Source organism: Marmota flaviventris, chromosome X (assembly GCF_047511675.1).
Source record: "Marmota flaviventris isolate mMarFla1 chromosome X, mMarFla1.hap1, whole genome shotgun sequence".
NCBI classification, from domain to species: Eukaryota; Metazoa; Chordata; class Mammalia; order Rodentia; family Sciuridae; genus Marmota; species Marmota flaviventris.
This window is the reverse complement of record NC_092518.1, coordinates 63,173,452-63,190,064: the sequence shown is the minus strand read 5'-3', so window position 1 is coordinate 63,190,064 and position 16,613 is coordinate 63,173,452. Positions and strand designations below refer to the sequence as shown.

General features: G+C 41.1%; 1 protein-coding gene across 11 annotated transcripts in view; it reads right to left on the bottom strand.

Moving 5' to 3' along the window:
* The window catches only part of Arhgef9 (Cdc42 guanine nucleotide exchange factor 9), a 542,919-nt gene that overhangs the window by 104,997 nt on the left and 421,309 nt on the right, over nucleotides 1-16,613 (bottom strand). The window contains exons 1-2 of one of the 11 annotated variants that reach the window (XM_071606163.1): nucleotides 4,064-4,123; nucleotides 3,909-3,947 (exon numbers count right to left, since the gene is read on the bottom strand). The exons of the other annotated variants lie outside the window; for them this stretch is intronic. The gene's annotated coding sequence lies outside the window, so the exon portion shown is untranslated. Of the gene's footprint in view, nucleotides 1-3,908; nucleotides 3,948-4,063; nucleotides 4,124-16,613 lie in introns of those variants that run through there. 11 annotated transcript variants of the gene reach the window in all.

The window sequence follows — 16,613 nt, the reverse complement described above, 5'->3', positions numbered from 1 at the left end:
GTCTCAAAGTTCAGAAGGTTAAAAAAGTTTGGTCTTGTTGAAGAGTGAGTCCTTTAAAGAAAATATAGCCAAATGGGACAAGGATTATACAGATCAGAGAGAAAGATAAGTTTATGGACTACAATCCATTATTCTCTTGGTGGGAGAAGTCTTCCACACTAGAGCAGCCCCCATTCTGGGAAACATCAACTTCCATCTTCAAAACATCTTGAAAATATTACTAAGTTGTTCTGGGTCCTTTGGCATCTCTCAGATACCTCTGATACATGAGCCAGGCACAGAAAGAAAAATACCAAAGTTTTTAAATGTGATTCACACGGACCCCCACTCAAAATCATTCCAGCAGTTTCAAACAAGCAACCCCATGATTCTGAATTACATATCATATAGATACCAACCATCTTAAATTTTCTGAGGCTAAAGAATTCATAGCAAGAATTTTCCCTTATTGCATTGGGTCACTCAGAAGAAACCAGAATCTTTGAAACTCTATCTTTAGGTTTTTCCTTCTCCTGTCAGGTTCCAGGAAAACTGAGGAATGGAAGACAGCTTTCAGTCAGCCTTATTAGGCTATCTATATCTGCTCTGTTCCATCTCCACCCTTGCCCTAATCTTCAGCACTGAGGCCATCACTAGTCCTAATGGAAAGTCCTAGCAGGATCTCTCTATTCTATAATCTATGAGCAATTTCCTATTTGCATTCTGTCTACCCATGGAAGTCTCTGATATTCAGAGACAAATCATTACTAAAATAATAATCATGATGATAATCATGATGCACTCATCAACGTCCTCTTCATGAGCTGCTGAACCAAAAGCATGTCATACCAAGCTAGAGTTTAACCTAACCTTTGCATGTCTGTTGAGTCAATTTGGGCCCTATACTCAAATTATTCCTGCCACAAGTATCATGCCCTTTTCTTACCCTTAGTGTGGATACTAAAGTTCCACCCACTCACTGGGGTCCATTTTTGCCTTCATATCCTAAGAGATAAGAGAATGCCAGGGAAATCCTAGAGAAGAGGTAAGGAGGCTTAAAGAGCCCCCTGTCCCTGAGGTGACTTAGAACTATCCTGGGTCCTGTAACTGACTTCTTGCAAATCTTCCTGTGGTTCCACTGGGGCCCATCCTGGGATTCTTAATCTTTCTAGGACCAGGACCTGAAGCCTAATCTTGGAATTTCCTGGGCAGTAGTGGGGATAAGGTTGTTTAGGCTTCCAGAAGGTAGGAGGAGGGGGCTAGAACTACATGAAGAATCTGTCCTCCGTGCCTCCTACGTGCATAGTTCTATACTCATCAACACCACAGCCAGAGGGTGGGTGGGTAAGGCAAAGTGAATAAGGGAAAGTCATTTTTTATCCTTTTGACAGATGTCGTGTTAAAATCTTGTAGAGGAAAGAGAGCTGTAGGTGGGGGGGGGGGGGGCAGGGAAAGAGATAGGTTAGAACTAATGGTTCTAATGTCTAAATGTGGCCATCTGGTCTAAGGTGGCAAAAACATGAACAGGATTTAGTCAGAAGTACTGTGACCCTGCTTCTATATCTAGATAATATAGACAAAATAAATATATTTCAATTAATTTAAACTACCTTTTTAAAATCTACTGAGTATCCCCACCCAGGACACAGGCTTGTAAAAGCTGGGGCCTTGGCATGCATTTCCAAAGAGAATGTAAGTGTCTCCTAGGGAGTCATTACAGCATAAAGAGGAAATCTTCATTTAAACCTCCCATTGGAAGGAAGAGAATTTCTTTTCATTGATTTACTTCTGCCTTTTGGCTCTGGTGAGAGAAAAGACATACAGCTAAAGCCAAATAATCTAACACTGCCTCTAGTCCCTGTCAGGGGCCTTTTGTACTCAGGAGTGGCCATGTTTCTGCTAACAAAGTCTAGCATAGGTCCTGGATTTCCAGCAGACATTTGGTAAACAATAGATGAGTGGATGGCAAGGGCATTCAGCAACCAACCATTGGGTCAAGCCCAGGGTCGTAAATTGACTGATCTGACTTTCCCTAGGACCTTGTTGTTAAAGACTTAGAGCAATACAATATCTAAACAGAGGCTTCCTGAGAGGACACAAGAGAAGCAAAATCAGACCCACCCTCAGGACTCTGGAGGGATGGCACTAAGTCTATGTCTGCAGGAAAAGTGGTTGTGCTTGTAACTAAAGAACTTCAAGTAGGTCAGCCAAGCTTATGTAAGGAAGCGTCTGCCTGTCTGGGCTAGGTAGAGGATGTGGGGGTGGAGAAGGGAGGGGACCCAGGGCAGCTGATTGAGGGGAAAAAAAAATCAGTAAGATGCCAGGACTTGAATCTACTCTTCTTGACTCTGTCTGGGGCTCAAGACCTTAAAAGGCAGTAGGTTCTTATACTAAAGAGGTGATCAGGATTGGAGACTCCCCAAAGCTATCACAACTAGTTCAGTCTTCCATTTAACAGAGAAGAAAACTGAGGCTTCAATTAATTATCAGGAAAGTTAATATTAGAAACCAAGCCTACACTCTTTTAGAAGGATGGCTAATGATTGTTTTTGAACTGTATATCTCTACATTTTTTTTTTTTTTTAAGTCAGGGACTGAACTCAGACACGCTTAACCACTGAGCTACATCCCCAGCCCTTTTTATATTTTATTCTGAGACAGGGTCTCGCTAAGTTGCTTAGCACCTCACTAAGTTGCTTAGGCTGACTTTGAAATCCAAGATCCCCGTGCCTCAGCCTCCCCAGCTGCTGGGATTACAGGTGTACACTGCCACACCCATCTGTATACCTCTATTGTTAAAGACAAAACAAACATTTAGTTGCTCATTTCATTAAAAAAAGTAATAATGTTCTGTGACAGATGTTAACCTGCTTTACTAAACTACTAATGATTTTAGTATATCCATATGTATCCCTTAACAGCTTGCTGTATACTTCAAGTATACACAATAATATTCTTAAAACACACACACATACACACACACAAGAACAGATAGGCAGGGTTTGCACACCTATAATCTCAGGTACTTGAGAGACTGAGGCAAGAGGATCACAAGTTCAAGACCAGCCAGGGCATCTTAGTCAGACCCTGTCTCAGGGAAGAGGGGTGGGAGGGAAAGGGAGGGGGCAGGGGATTAGCAAGGATGGTGGAATGTGATAGACATCATTATCCAAAGTACATGAATGAAGACATGAATTGGTGTCAACATACTTTATATACAACCAGAGATATGAAAAATTGTGCTGTATATGTGTAATAAGAATTGTAATGCATTCTGCTGTCTTTTTTATTATATTTTTTTTATGTGGTGCTGAGGATCGAACCCAGGGCCTCATACATGCTAGGTGAGCGCTATTCCTCTGAGCCCCAGGCCCAGCCCCATAGTTTTAAGTAAATAAATAAATAAATTTTAAAAAAGGGGCTGGGGATGTAGCTCAGTAGTACAGAACTTGCCTACCTAGCCAAATATATGTGAGGCCCTGGGCTTGATCCCCAGGACCATGGAGCAGAATTTTAAAAACAATGAGATTAACAATTTAATATATAAGAATTTCTAATATTTTCCTCTGGGATATTTTTGGTGCTCTTTCCTCCCAGAGCTCTATAGACATTATCCTTCAGTACTACATAGAGTACTTGCCTCTCCCTCCTCTGAGTTCCAAACATGCGGAACCCTTCTGAGGATTAAGGAGTAAGAACACCTAAGGTTGAATAAAGACACTTCCAGAATCTCCTTATCACCAGATACCTTTGCTTAGTAATCTCAAATTCAAATTCAAACTAAAATGCAAATGCTAGTAGAAAAAAAAATGGGATGGGAAGAATGGACTACAGGTTTGGCATGATTACTGACTTGCTATATGAACTTGAACAGATTGCTCCTCTATGAATAAACTAATTAATTATTTTAAATAAAAAGTTAAGGTTACCTTTGACTTTTTGATGCTGCCATGCTTCTGAAAGAAGTTCTTGTCAGAAGGTGAACATAGGAAAAAGAGTCAGGAGAGCAATGGTGTGAGGAAAAAAAAGTCAAAAGACAAAAACAACTTTTTTTTTTTACATTTTTGCCATGGGCTAAACCTACCCAGAATAGAACTTAGGTACTGAGATGACCTTTGGGTTTCATGACTGGAAGGAAAAACATTGCGTCCTCTACCTAGTTCAGGCCATTGAGTACAAGGTACTCAAAGTTAACCTCTACTGAAACATTAAGCAGCACCTTTTCCATCTGTTCAGCATATTATAGTTTCCAAGACACCTTCACACTTTTGAGTTCAGTGGATTCTCCAAGCAATTCTGAAATAAGAAGAGTAAGGATGAGCTCCATTTTAACGATGTGAAAACTGAGACCTAGAAAAAGGATGTCACTTAGCTATCCCAGAAGCAGAGGCCAGAATAAAACCCAGATCTCTAGGCTCTCAAAACTTGAAAAGAAAGTGCCTCTACCCTTTTGTATTCTAGCACCCCCTCCCTTACTTGTCCAGTCTTTTAGAAGGGCCAATACTGTAGGCATTCTGCAGTTTTTAATAGCATGAGTGAAAATAGCAATATATTGGGTTAGACCCTGCCATTCAATCAATGGAAGATAGAAGACTAATGCATTGGCAGCATAAGAGATGAAGTCTGGCATCCAAAGCCTGACCTCCACAGATTCTTCCATCTCTCCTTCTTACAACTCTGTCCCAATGCATCTCCCCTCCCCTCTCTTAGGCTTAGAATGGCATAAATAAGCAAGCTATAAAGACTCTAGGAAATCTGGCCCATCTCAAGAGTCTTTGATTCATAAAGGAAAAGCACAGTAAGGGAGAAAAAGTTAAGTCCAGCTGGGTTTTTTGGTCCACATTGAAGCCAGGTGAGAGTCAGCTCAAATGGTCTCTAAAGACTCTTCTCAGCTTTGGTTCTTGGATTTCCACAACCTTAATCCTCAAGAGTTGGCAAAATCCTCAAAAAAAAAAAAAAAAATCAGGGCCCTCAAACATTTCCTCAGATCCCTCATGGCCTACCCCTCAAGCAGGTCAGCCACAAAGGGCTTCGGCACCAGGTAGCTGTGAGTAAGAAGATGGGGGTGGCCAAGGTGGATCAAACGCCTCCAGGGATTCTCCCGAAGAGGCTTAAACAGGCAACACAATTCCCTCTCACAACAGCTTAACATCTCCAACGCTTCACTGCTTCCTTCATGCAAGAGACGAGTGGGACGTGAGCTGCTGTGGGAGGAAGGAAGGGTCAATCAGTGTGCCAGTGGGCAAGCAAGGGCAATGCTGGGGAAGGCCAGTACTCCGACACAACTCCCTCTAGTTGTTACTATGTCAGATAAAAATCTAAGCTTTTACATAATATTTACTTAGGCTGCTATTTCCTTTAGTCCTGGAAATCATTATTTAGCAGCATGAGGCATGAGAGAGAGTACGTCCAGTTAGGAGTTCAAAGGCATGGCTTCTGATCCTAAATCCATCATTACCTAATCCTGTGTCATCAGACTCATTTGTCCCCTCTCTCCACCCCAGTATACATCTGTAAAATGGACCCAATAATGGTTTTTAAAAATGACGTGGAAACAGTGAAGAAACAAATTGAAAATAAGCTCCTCAATTACCTCCAAACTACCTATAATCACAAACTGGATGAAATCTTAACAACTTAAACATCAGCAACACATGCTCAATATTTTATAAGGCACTTTACACAACCTTTGTCACAATGTATTCTTGTAATTCAAAATCCCTTAAGACATTATGATTGAGCCTATTTTCAGAGCAGAAAACTTAAGTTCAGGAGAATTTTGCTCACAGGGTCTAGGGCGGCGGGGGCAGGGGTGGGGATTCTGAGATGAATCATTTAGTTCCTGACCCTGTTCCCCTCAACAAAGCAGATGAAATGACCATGAGTATGAACACTCAAAAAAAAAAAAAAAAAAAAGAATAAGTTACTTTCCCAGGGCCAGACGTGGCACCCTAGACCCTTCCAGGTTGTAGGTACAGGCAGCCTGGCTTTTGCTTTTCCAAGTTTAGGAAGAAGTATCTATCCCTAATGTCTCCCTTTCCTTCACTACCTAGGGGTCCTGAAGAAGTAAATAACCACCTAAATGCTGCAAGCCTGTTTTCTTTCCTAGGTCTGAACTAGCATTGAAAAGCATCTGTATGGGTGAGGGTGAACTCTGCATGACTGATCAATATGTTGCCACAAGCATGCCTTCCCTTGGCCCAATTTTTGGCTTTTTCTTCCTATGACTACTTTGATTATGGCCAGGTCTGACTGGTGATGGGCATTAAAACCAGATTTGGGATAGGGGAGATACAGCTTCATCGGGAGAGAACAAACACTGCAAAGCATTTTCTCAACATGTTTGATACTTGATATCATCTGAGAATAATACTGATGGTTTACCAGTTGACCAAATAAGATCCAGACAGAAAAGGGGAACCTGACTGAGCCACAACCTAAGAAGCAGAGTAGTAACTGGAACTCATGTTTCTTGACTTTAGTTCCAAAATTCAGAAATGGTAATGAGGCTGTCACAGTTAACAGTAATCTGAGTTTCTGAGGATGCTAATCAAGAGCAGCCCTGGCATACTCTATCTCACTGCTTTCTACCCTTTATCCAGACTCATTCTAGGGCCCCCCCCCACCCCATCAAGCAGTAGCTTTTGGTACCAAGGGCCAAAAAGGCTTCCCCAGGACACCATGACCTGGTTTCTAGCATGAGGAACTCTAAAAATAGCAAGCCCTCATTAGTGGGGCCAGATGGCCCAAGTTGCTGTGCCTAGGGGCTGGGTTGTGGTCATTAAGGATGTGGCTGGTCTGTCAGCCTACTACTGACCCAGGAGAGGCTGGGCCACTGCCCAACAGGTCTTGCTTGATGCATTATACCACCTCTCCTCATATCCTCTCACCCATAATTTAGGTACTGATGTGTGGTCCAAGTTGGTATTTTATTCTCAAGGAAAAAGAACTTTGATATTTAGTTACTTTTGGTTTTCTAGGGCACTGCTTCAAAATCATATTACTCCATAATGTTTTCTAAGTGGACATGGGGATGAAGGAGCAGACTTAATCTTTCTACATTGATCAATGCCAATTTGCTTTCTTCATCTTTCTACATTTGCCTGTTAACTCATCTGAGGCCTCAGATCTGAGTTCTGCTTACCTTCTGGAACTGCTATGACACATGCTGTTATTAGCATCCATTTTATACTGAGCTCACTGACATCTCAAGCCAGATTTCAGGAAAAAGGTCCAGAGCAAACTGATGGAGGCCAACCAGCTGGGGCCTGTGACTACTGAGAAGAAAGGTACAGCTGGTTGACCTTAGGGGTAGGAAATGTTCTGCATAGGAGTGTCCAGGGCATGTGGGTGTGTCTCATGTGGTACTGTTTGTCCAAGTATACCCTTAGGAGCGTTTCTCTCAGGGATAGGAGTGCATGTCCTGGAGAATAAGAGTATATCTAAATATGTATCTATGACATATGTGTACATGGGTATATACTTGTGTCCTATAGGCAACTATGTATGTTCATACATACAATATGAACAGGAATGCCTCATGTGTTTCCATGGGTGTGCACCGTCATTGTGTTAAGAATGGTCAAGTATGTGTGTGCACCATACTTACACTGAATATATGTGCTTTGAGTGTCGACATGAAAACATGGCCCATTTATGTATACCTTATGTGTTCCAAATACACTCCACATGTGTCTGAGTATGTTCTATGTACATGTGACCTTATAGTGTGGGTGTAGGTAAAGGGAATGAATAGACAATAAAACTAAACCAATTTTCCTCCCCAACAATTTGTTTCTAACAGCTTTCCTTAAAGACCCCTGGGTCAATCTGAGACTTTAGGCGAATCCCTACCTCTCCTTACCACAATTTTCCCAGTAGTACTGAGGTGGTGAGCTCAATGTACGGGTTCTTTCCTCGTCTAGTTCCTTATCAGCTTAAGAATAATAAGTTAACTCTGATTTCCCTAACCACCACCACAAAGTGTCAAAATGCAGACATGTACATGGGGATTAACACCTGAAGATGTCTCATCCCAACTCAGGCCCCTCGAGACATTCAACACTCATTTTTCCACTGGCCTAAGCCATCTGGATTAAAAAGAATAAATAGATAACCTCAGGACATACAATCTTCACCAAAGCCAGGCAAAATTACATTTGGTTTATCCAAATCATTCTCCCTCATATTTTGGAATGAATGTGGGAACTAGTGAGGGTAAGGAACCAGCTTTTAAGTTCAAGGCATACTCTGTAAGAATAAGACCAGAAAATTTGCAAAAAGAAAACATGCAAACAAAGCAGAGCACAAAGGGCTACAGAATTTAGAACTGTAAGCTTCTCATACATTCCTGAGGAAAATATATTCAGTTACACTTATAGTAGATCTAAAAGATGTATCCAAAATTCCCATTAATGGTTCAATGTAACCTATGCCATCATCTAATGGCATCTGCCTAGTTCTTTCTGCTGTCTTGACTGATTTTTGTTAAAAAAATAGACCTAGATAGAAGCAAAGTGCAGAAGGCATCTTTAGAATGAACTACTTGCTCAAAGCTACCTCGTATTGGTGGACTGGTGGTAATTGCTAACGCCATATGTTATGCTCTTCCTAGCACACAACTGTCTTTTAAGCAGAACCACTAATCTGAGTCAATCAAAGCTATTTTCTAAGAGTCAATTTCCTAGTCATAAAATGAGAACAGTCTTGGCCTTGCCCATCTCGTATGATCATGGAAAAAAGACTAATGTGTCAAGAAAACTATACAATAATTTTATTTTCTTGCCCTACCCCAAGAGAAGTGAAGAGGTTCCAAACAAAATGATGCATATAAAGGTGAACGGTGTCAATTTGTTCTATGTAGGTCATTAGTCAAAAGCCTGTGATTTCTAAAACAACACTTAATTATATCATGAAAACCCAGTAATGCTCATTACAAATCCTAGCCAAGGATTTGGGGGCCAAGAACTGGTTTTTAATTGCCAAGTGCCTAGGTTGTTCTGGCTTAAGAATGCGCTAAATAAAAACACAATTAATTTTGGCTTTCTTTCAAGCTCTTTTTTAGCTTTGCAGGAGACAGGGACAAAGCTAGTTTGCTATTCATAGCAACATGTGTGTGAGTCCATGGGAATGGAGTTGGGGGTAAATAAAAGAAAGGTTATTATTTTTAAAATCCAAGCTTTTGGCCCAGTACCTAAAGCATGGGCCAGGTCATAGGGTCCCCCTTCTTTCAAGAGAAAGAAGTTAAATCTGTGCTATGTTGGTGATAACTGAGGCACAAAGACAATAAGATTTGTTCAAGGTTAGCTAGTGCACAGCTTAATATTTGCAGATGTTACTCTTTATTTAATGGAGGGCCTACTGAATGTCAGATCTCTTCTTGTGACAGTCACTCACAGATTTCTGCCTCAGAGAGTTCTCAGAGATTACTGGACCCAATTTACAGAAAAGAAAATCAATTCAGAAAGGCTAATTCACTCAAGGTCACAGAACTAAAAATGATATAAACTCCTAGTTCAGTGACCCTGTTTTCCATCACACCATACAGATTTCCCAAATCACCCCTAAAAGACCAGTGTGACTTGTGCATCTCACAGGTCCAGGAACCTAATCCTTATCAGGCATGTATTAGCTTGAGCACTACCACTACTGTATTTCTTGGGTAAATCATTGTCCTCTCTGAGAGGATCAGATCTAGCAGTTCTAGCATCCCTTCTGTAGACAATGAAGCAGGCAATGACTTAAAGTAGTACCATGACTTCCAGAGCTTGAAGCAAGAAGACCAGGCTGGAAAATATGAGTCTTCGAGCCTCATTTTGTTTTTAATCTGTGAAATGGAGATACTTTGTGCCCTATCCATTTTGCAGGATCAAAGAGAAGATCAAGTGAGTCAATGTGTAAAACACTGAAAAGTTTAAGACAATGTTCCAGAGAAAGAGTTAAAAATCAAGTAAGTATTCATTAGACTCAGTTGCTTTCTTCTAAATCCAAGTAGAGGGTATATGGAAGTTCTGTCCAATAAATCCTGAATTCTCTTGTGCAGGTCAGTCTGGATTTGTATGAAAAACACCTTGGTTGTTTGCAAGGTGCAAAGGAAATAAATCCCCCACTCCCTTTGGGCCCTATGCATAAAGCACTCTCATCATTTTGCTTTTGTCTGAGCTCTGCCACCCTGATAGAACCCCTCCTAGAACTAGAAACCTGGCTCCTCCTGTGCATCTGTCCCAATGCCAAGGCACCCACTGCCCAGCCCTCTTGCCAGCCAACATAGTTCACAGAGAAAGGAGGAAGGAAGAGAGTGGGTGGAAGAGAGGCTGTGGGAGGTTCAGCTAAAAGTAGCTGCTGCCTTTAGGCACTACACTCTGAGGGGGTGGAGGGTGGGTTCTTAGCACATCCTTCCTGCAGTCAGCTTGGGCACGGAGGTGCATGGTATCCCCTCCTCTAATGAAGGCAGGCAGGCGGAGAAATCAGCTGCCAGAGCCATTCCCAGAGCTGGCTACGGATGCACAGTGCTGGCCTCCTCTGGGCCCTGAGGGTAGATGGTTACTCAGCACAGGGCTGAATCCACAGCTCCCTGCCTTCAGGAGAGCTAATGTGGCCTTCAGGAGACTCTCTGTTCTCCCCACCCCCATCCCACTGCCTGGCACCCCAAGGACTGCTGACAGGCCAGGCCTGCTTCCCTCCAGAAAGTTACATAATGCTCTTGTTCTCTGCTCTTAATTCTCCCAGCCTCTTCTCAGTTCACTTTCTCCAATCAAACTTGAAAGAGTATTAATGTCTCTGATCCAGCCATGACAGCACAGAACCAGAACACTATAAGGAAGGTAGCAACTTACAGTGGGCAACGACCTGACATGAAAAGTCAAGATCAGATCCATCACTGAAACCTTGGACTTTTTTTCCCTTCTGTGGTTTTGTTTTATCACTTAAAAAAGGCAGGGGGGAGTCTAGGCAAGGTGCTGTAGACCTTGCAGGTACATTAATCTCTTCCCTAAGTGATTCTCTGGGAAGCCTGGCCACTTAAATGAATGTCCCAACTCTACTCAATAGCCCAACCATGGATGTCCCCTTTCCCAGTTTGGATGAGCCGGGCAGAGCCTTCCCCTCTCTCCTAACTTCAATTCCCCTAGTGACTAAAGTCTGCATTGACAGGGACCTTGAGACACTGCCTCTACCTCCACCCCAGGCCTGTTTCAAGCTGACCCACTCTGCTTTCTCCTGTTTGTGTAGAAGTTTCTGGCTAAACATTCATCTAAGAACATGATTCTTCTGTTAAAAACACTCTGCATTTTAGTGACATGGAAAGTGAGATCCAGGTGGGAAGGACCTTGATCAAGATCTAACAGCAAGTGCTTGATCCTAGAGCTCCTGAGGCCTTTTCTAGTGTTCTTTCTCCTATTGTAGATCTGCCTTCTATATGCCATCATTCTACCACACAAGAATAACTTTCCCTCTTCTCTGCTACCAAATATTCACCCTGGTGTTTGAAGCGCAAATGTCCAATCCCTGTCATGGACCTGCAACTAGCACAGAAGAATAATAAGGGCAAGAAAGAGCTGAATTCAGACATCTTTCTCTTCACCTTTCTTCTTCCTCCTGGTTGCCTTCTTTGATACTTTCTTCAAAGCTTTCCCCTAAGTATTGTTCTGTCAGTGGAACCCCTTTCAGTCTCAACAAGCCATGACTGCATCCTGACCACAGGATCCAAAATGCAGGCTACATTGGATGCACTAAAGGATGTGGTGACAAGAGTCCTGGGTTCTAGGTCAGACACTATCACTTCATACTTTATAGCTTTGAGAAAGTCACTTATTCTCCCTTGGCCTCACTTTCATAAACTTTTAGGTTTGAGGAAGGAGCTAACAAAATAACTAGGAAATATTGTCAAAATGCTTACTACTATTTATAGAGGAGGCAGTATTAACTAAGTTAATTAATTCTTAAAATATCACAGGAAATGACTCTGGGATGTCAAAGGAGCAAGTCCCTTATCTCCTATGCTTTCCCAGACCTATGATACGGATTCTATAAATGATTCTATAATAATTCTCAATTATTCATAAGGCAGATCTCTTCAAGAAGCTAAATCCCAAACTGGTATACTCTCACTATTCAACTCACTATATGGCTCCCTTCCCTGATTCACAGTCAGTGTTTGCTTAAAGAATACAACATATATTTCACCTGTTATAAAAGAAATGTAAGCCAAATACAATTAAGAATGCAAATCTATTGCCCCCATAACCACACTGTGATTCTAAACCTGCTAAAAGGAATTGCTGGATTGCATATTGGTTTTGAATAATTTCCACAATCATTTTGATCATTAATATTATTCACAAAATGAGCACACATTAGAGCTGATCAAATCTTTAAAGGGATCTAACCCACCTATTCTTATTTTATAGATGAGGAAAAACAAATTTCAGAAGGGAGAAGTATTTTTATCTGAGGTCACCCAGCAAATTAGCAGAATCTTTGCATCATTACAAAAATGTGAAGGAATTTTTTTCCTGAAGGGTTCAAACAATCTGATAGCTGTTTATAGTTGTCCCCAGGTATCTGTAGGGGCTTGGTTCCAGGATGCATTGAATACCAAAATTGGAGGATGTTCAAAACCCTTATGCAAAATGGTGTAGTATTGGCATATAACCTAAGTACTTCCTCCTGTGTACTGTGTACTCTTTTTATCTTTCATTTTTATATCAGTGCTGGAGGTTAAGCACAAAGCCTCGCATGCTAGGCAAATACTTTATCACCGAGGTATACCTCCAGCCCCATCTCCTGTATACTTCTACTAGATTATTTATAATATCTACTACAATGTAAATGCTATGCAAAGTTGTTATGTTGCATAGGTTTTACTGTATTATTATTTTTGTTTTTCGCAAATATTTTCTATCTGTTGATGCAGCAAAACCTGTAGATACAGAGAGCAAACTGTATTTTAAATACAAATAGGCACCAGACTACCCACTCCGTAGGCTAAATTCTTTTCAGAGTGACCACAAACCTCTGGAACTCATCAAAGCCATCACAAATCCTGGAATAAAATTTCACCATCTGCAAAGCTTACCTATGCCCATGTGTGGTAAGTTAGAGTCAGACTGAGCTAATATTTCCTTTGAACCATTCCATAGCAGTCTCTTTCATTCATCCCTGACAGAACATTCCCATCACCTCAGGGAGGTTTTAGAAAAATATTGATGCCAGGGCCCCACCATGACTAATTCAATCAGATATCTCCCAGAGATTCTATGAAATGTTGTTAGTCTTGTTAACTCCCCAGGTGTCTCCAATGTTCATCCAGGGCAGAAATCCACTAGGTTAATGGAAACAATTCAGCCAAGCAACAAAGAAAACATGTGCTGTTTCCTGGATTCTTAGAGGACAAAATACATTCTGTTTTAAAGTTACATCCATGATGATCTGTTTTCCAAATAGGGGAAAGGAAAGAGATACACAGAAACTACAGTTGTGTTATTGGATCCATTTATGAAACATCTAGTTTGTAGGCATTGAAAGAAAACAGGGAGCTCTGGAGACTGCTACTGGATTTATCAAGAGTAAGATGCCAAGTAACTTATACTCCTTTTTCTGAAGGAACCATCAGAAATAACACCTATGTACGCAGAATATCATGATGTCTATAAGTATAAAACAAATCCTCATTAACATATTGGTAGGAGAGATGACAGCACAGCCTTATGGAGTCTGCACTGGTTGACCATGTACAAACAAAAATCAACTCCAAGAGGGGGCCCTGGTGAGATGCCAGAAGAGTATTAACCTCATCATATTAAATACCACTTTGAATCAACAACTTGAGTGATACTTACTCAGTTTTCAAATGATATAATGCTGGAAGAGACTGCTAATCTTATATATGTCATGAAGAAGTAAATTTTTTAAAAAACACAAAAACTAAAACAATGACACACCAAGTAAAATAGAGCTTAACTGATACTGTTAGAAGAAACTGCTAATTTATTGCACAGCATGGAGAAAAAACATTTAAAGTTATAAAAAGCTAGAATAATGAACCAACCAAAGTGTGCATTAATAAGTATGGTTCAAAAAATTTAAATTGGTTCAAAAGTCCAACTGCACAAGGGAATAGAGAACTGGACCAGATAGGAAATGGTTTCAAACTATAAGCTCCAAAGGCTAATGCAGTGTCTCTTAACTTGGGCTGCATATTTGAATCACCTTGGGAAGCTTTAAATTTAAAAAAAAAAAAAAAGCTGCCTGAGACCTAGCCCATTCCAATTAAGTCAGAAACTCTCAGAGTAGGGATCTGGCATAGGTATTTAAAATCTCCCCAAGTGATCTAAATGTACAGTGAGGACTGAGAACCAGTAGAAGGATGCATTATTAGACATTTCACAGATAGATCAAAGTCCCTTTGTACTTGATCCCAGCCAGGTGGCACTTGGAGTAGCATGATCAGTTCTGGGCAGCACATTTTTAAAGAAATAAAGAAAAATACGTGTGTTTCAAAAAGAAGGCCAACTGCATAAAAATGGCAGTTCTTTCAAAACATTCTGTATTTTAGGGTTCAGCAATTCACACTGGCTTTAACCTTGAAGATCCCAAATAGTGTCTTTTCATAAGGCTGACTAAAAGGAACTCTTTGATATATATCCAAAACAAAAAGGTAGCATTTCATAGACTAAAGAATTCTGTGCAAAAACACTATACAAATGAAAGATATTAAAAAGCACTAAAAATGAAAGCAAGTAAAGCTGAGGAAGCTAGTATGACTTCAGGCATGACTCACACACACTTTCCTCCCCACCTAACCCCTTACAGTTTCACACAAGCTGGGAATGATCTGACTCCAACTCTCCCACCTCTCTGTTGGAAAGGAATACCCTCTCTCATCCTACCAATCTCTCTTGCCTTTTCTCTCCTCATCTGTAAAAAAGAATAACAATCATCCCTGCAACTTCACAAGAATTATGTGATAGTCAAATTAGAAAGTATGTGAGTTATTTTGTAAACTTTATTAGGCCCATGCACTGAAAAATGGTTATTAATATAGCCATTACTGGACTGTTTCCCAAGCCTACACTCTCCTTGAGGGCCTTTTCCATTTTGTACTTTGATGCCAGGGAAAAGTACAATCAACTAAATACCTAGAGCTAGATCCACCTATGGAGAGAAGAAAACATTCTGGGCACATATTGGAAGAGCTAAGCTTTAATCAAAGATTCTTGGAAAGCCAGAGATACACTCCACCTAGAACAAGATGCAGTGTTAGAAATAAAGCCTAGAGAGTCTAAGATTCACCTCCTCCATCCCATTCCTTGGGGCAAAGCCACTGGAGATAGATCCCTGTATGAGGTCTTCTGGAGAGGCAGTTATTTTGGGAGAAATGGCTCAATTCTCATACCTAAAAGCAAGTACTTGGTTAGCCAAAAATGAGATCAGAGGTTGATACAGCAGACTAAAGAGGACATACTTCGGTATAATCCCTGCAACTACCAATGTGCATCATCTGATCAGTCAAGTATTATCTAAGCAGATGTTGCAGGTTCTGACAGAAGCACTCTTAACAAAAGAAAAGTGCTCAGTTTGTTCCCACAAAGCTATCACTTTACTCTCCTTGCTGAAGTCAAAAGTTATTTTTGAAGTCAAAAATATTTTTCAGAACCTGCAGACCTTCTACACTAAAGTTACGTAGTGGATCAGCTAAACTTACGGATGGAGTAGTGACTATATAGAGGTACTTGAACCCATGAGTCTTCCAATAAACAGTCCCCATGATTAGGCAAGGCTAGGCTCTGTATGCCTGTTGTGAACATGTTTTCTAGGCATTTGCAGCCAATGAAGATTTTGTTCTTTCTGTCTTCCCTCCCCCAAAGCACCTTTCCAATTCCCACTTGGCTATATCCCTTGTAAGGAGACTGTGGGGCCTGGGCCTTTAAATGACAGGCTCTGAAGTTCAGTGGGCACTGTGATACAGGGGTTGCTAGGATACCAGTAGAGGCCATTTTCTTTAATTCTTGGGTGGGAAGCTGGGAACCAAAATCCCTGAGCTGGGATTTTGCCCCTCCTAGTAGCAAAAGCTTATCCTCTACTCAAATGGATCAGAAAGGAGGAAAGGGGGAAAAAGACATTTATGGGGAAATGTCATGGCAATTCAAAGAGGAAAAGCCCTCTTACTTCTCATCCTCTTCCAGTGGAAGGGTGGTGTTAGGGAAGGGAGAAAAGGGAAGAAAAGTAGTGGAGGAAAGGGGAAAGACTAAGAGAGGAGGCAGGAGGAGGAAAAAAGAAGACAGATCAAAATGCATAGGGTTCCATTTCTCTGGACTGCATTTCTCATATTCTCCCACTCTTTTCTCTTTTTGCATGCCCTCACACTTCTGAAGGAGAAATGCCAAACCTTCACAATTCACACAAGTAAAAAGTCACTTTGCCACCTTTTGTTCTCTACTGCCCAAATTACCTTTTGGCTGTTCCAGGAAAACCGGCCATTTGACTAACTCCATCCCTTATTTACCTAAGGAAAAATGAATTTGAAAGGTGTGAACTACCTTAGCTAAATTACTGGTGGAAGGGTTTTTCAAGCTACCCATATAGCCTGAGGGGTTTTAGGTGGTGGAAGAAAGATGCATGGGTGACACCCATCC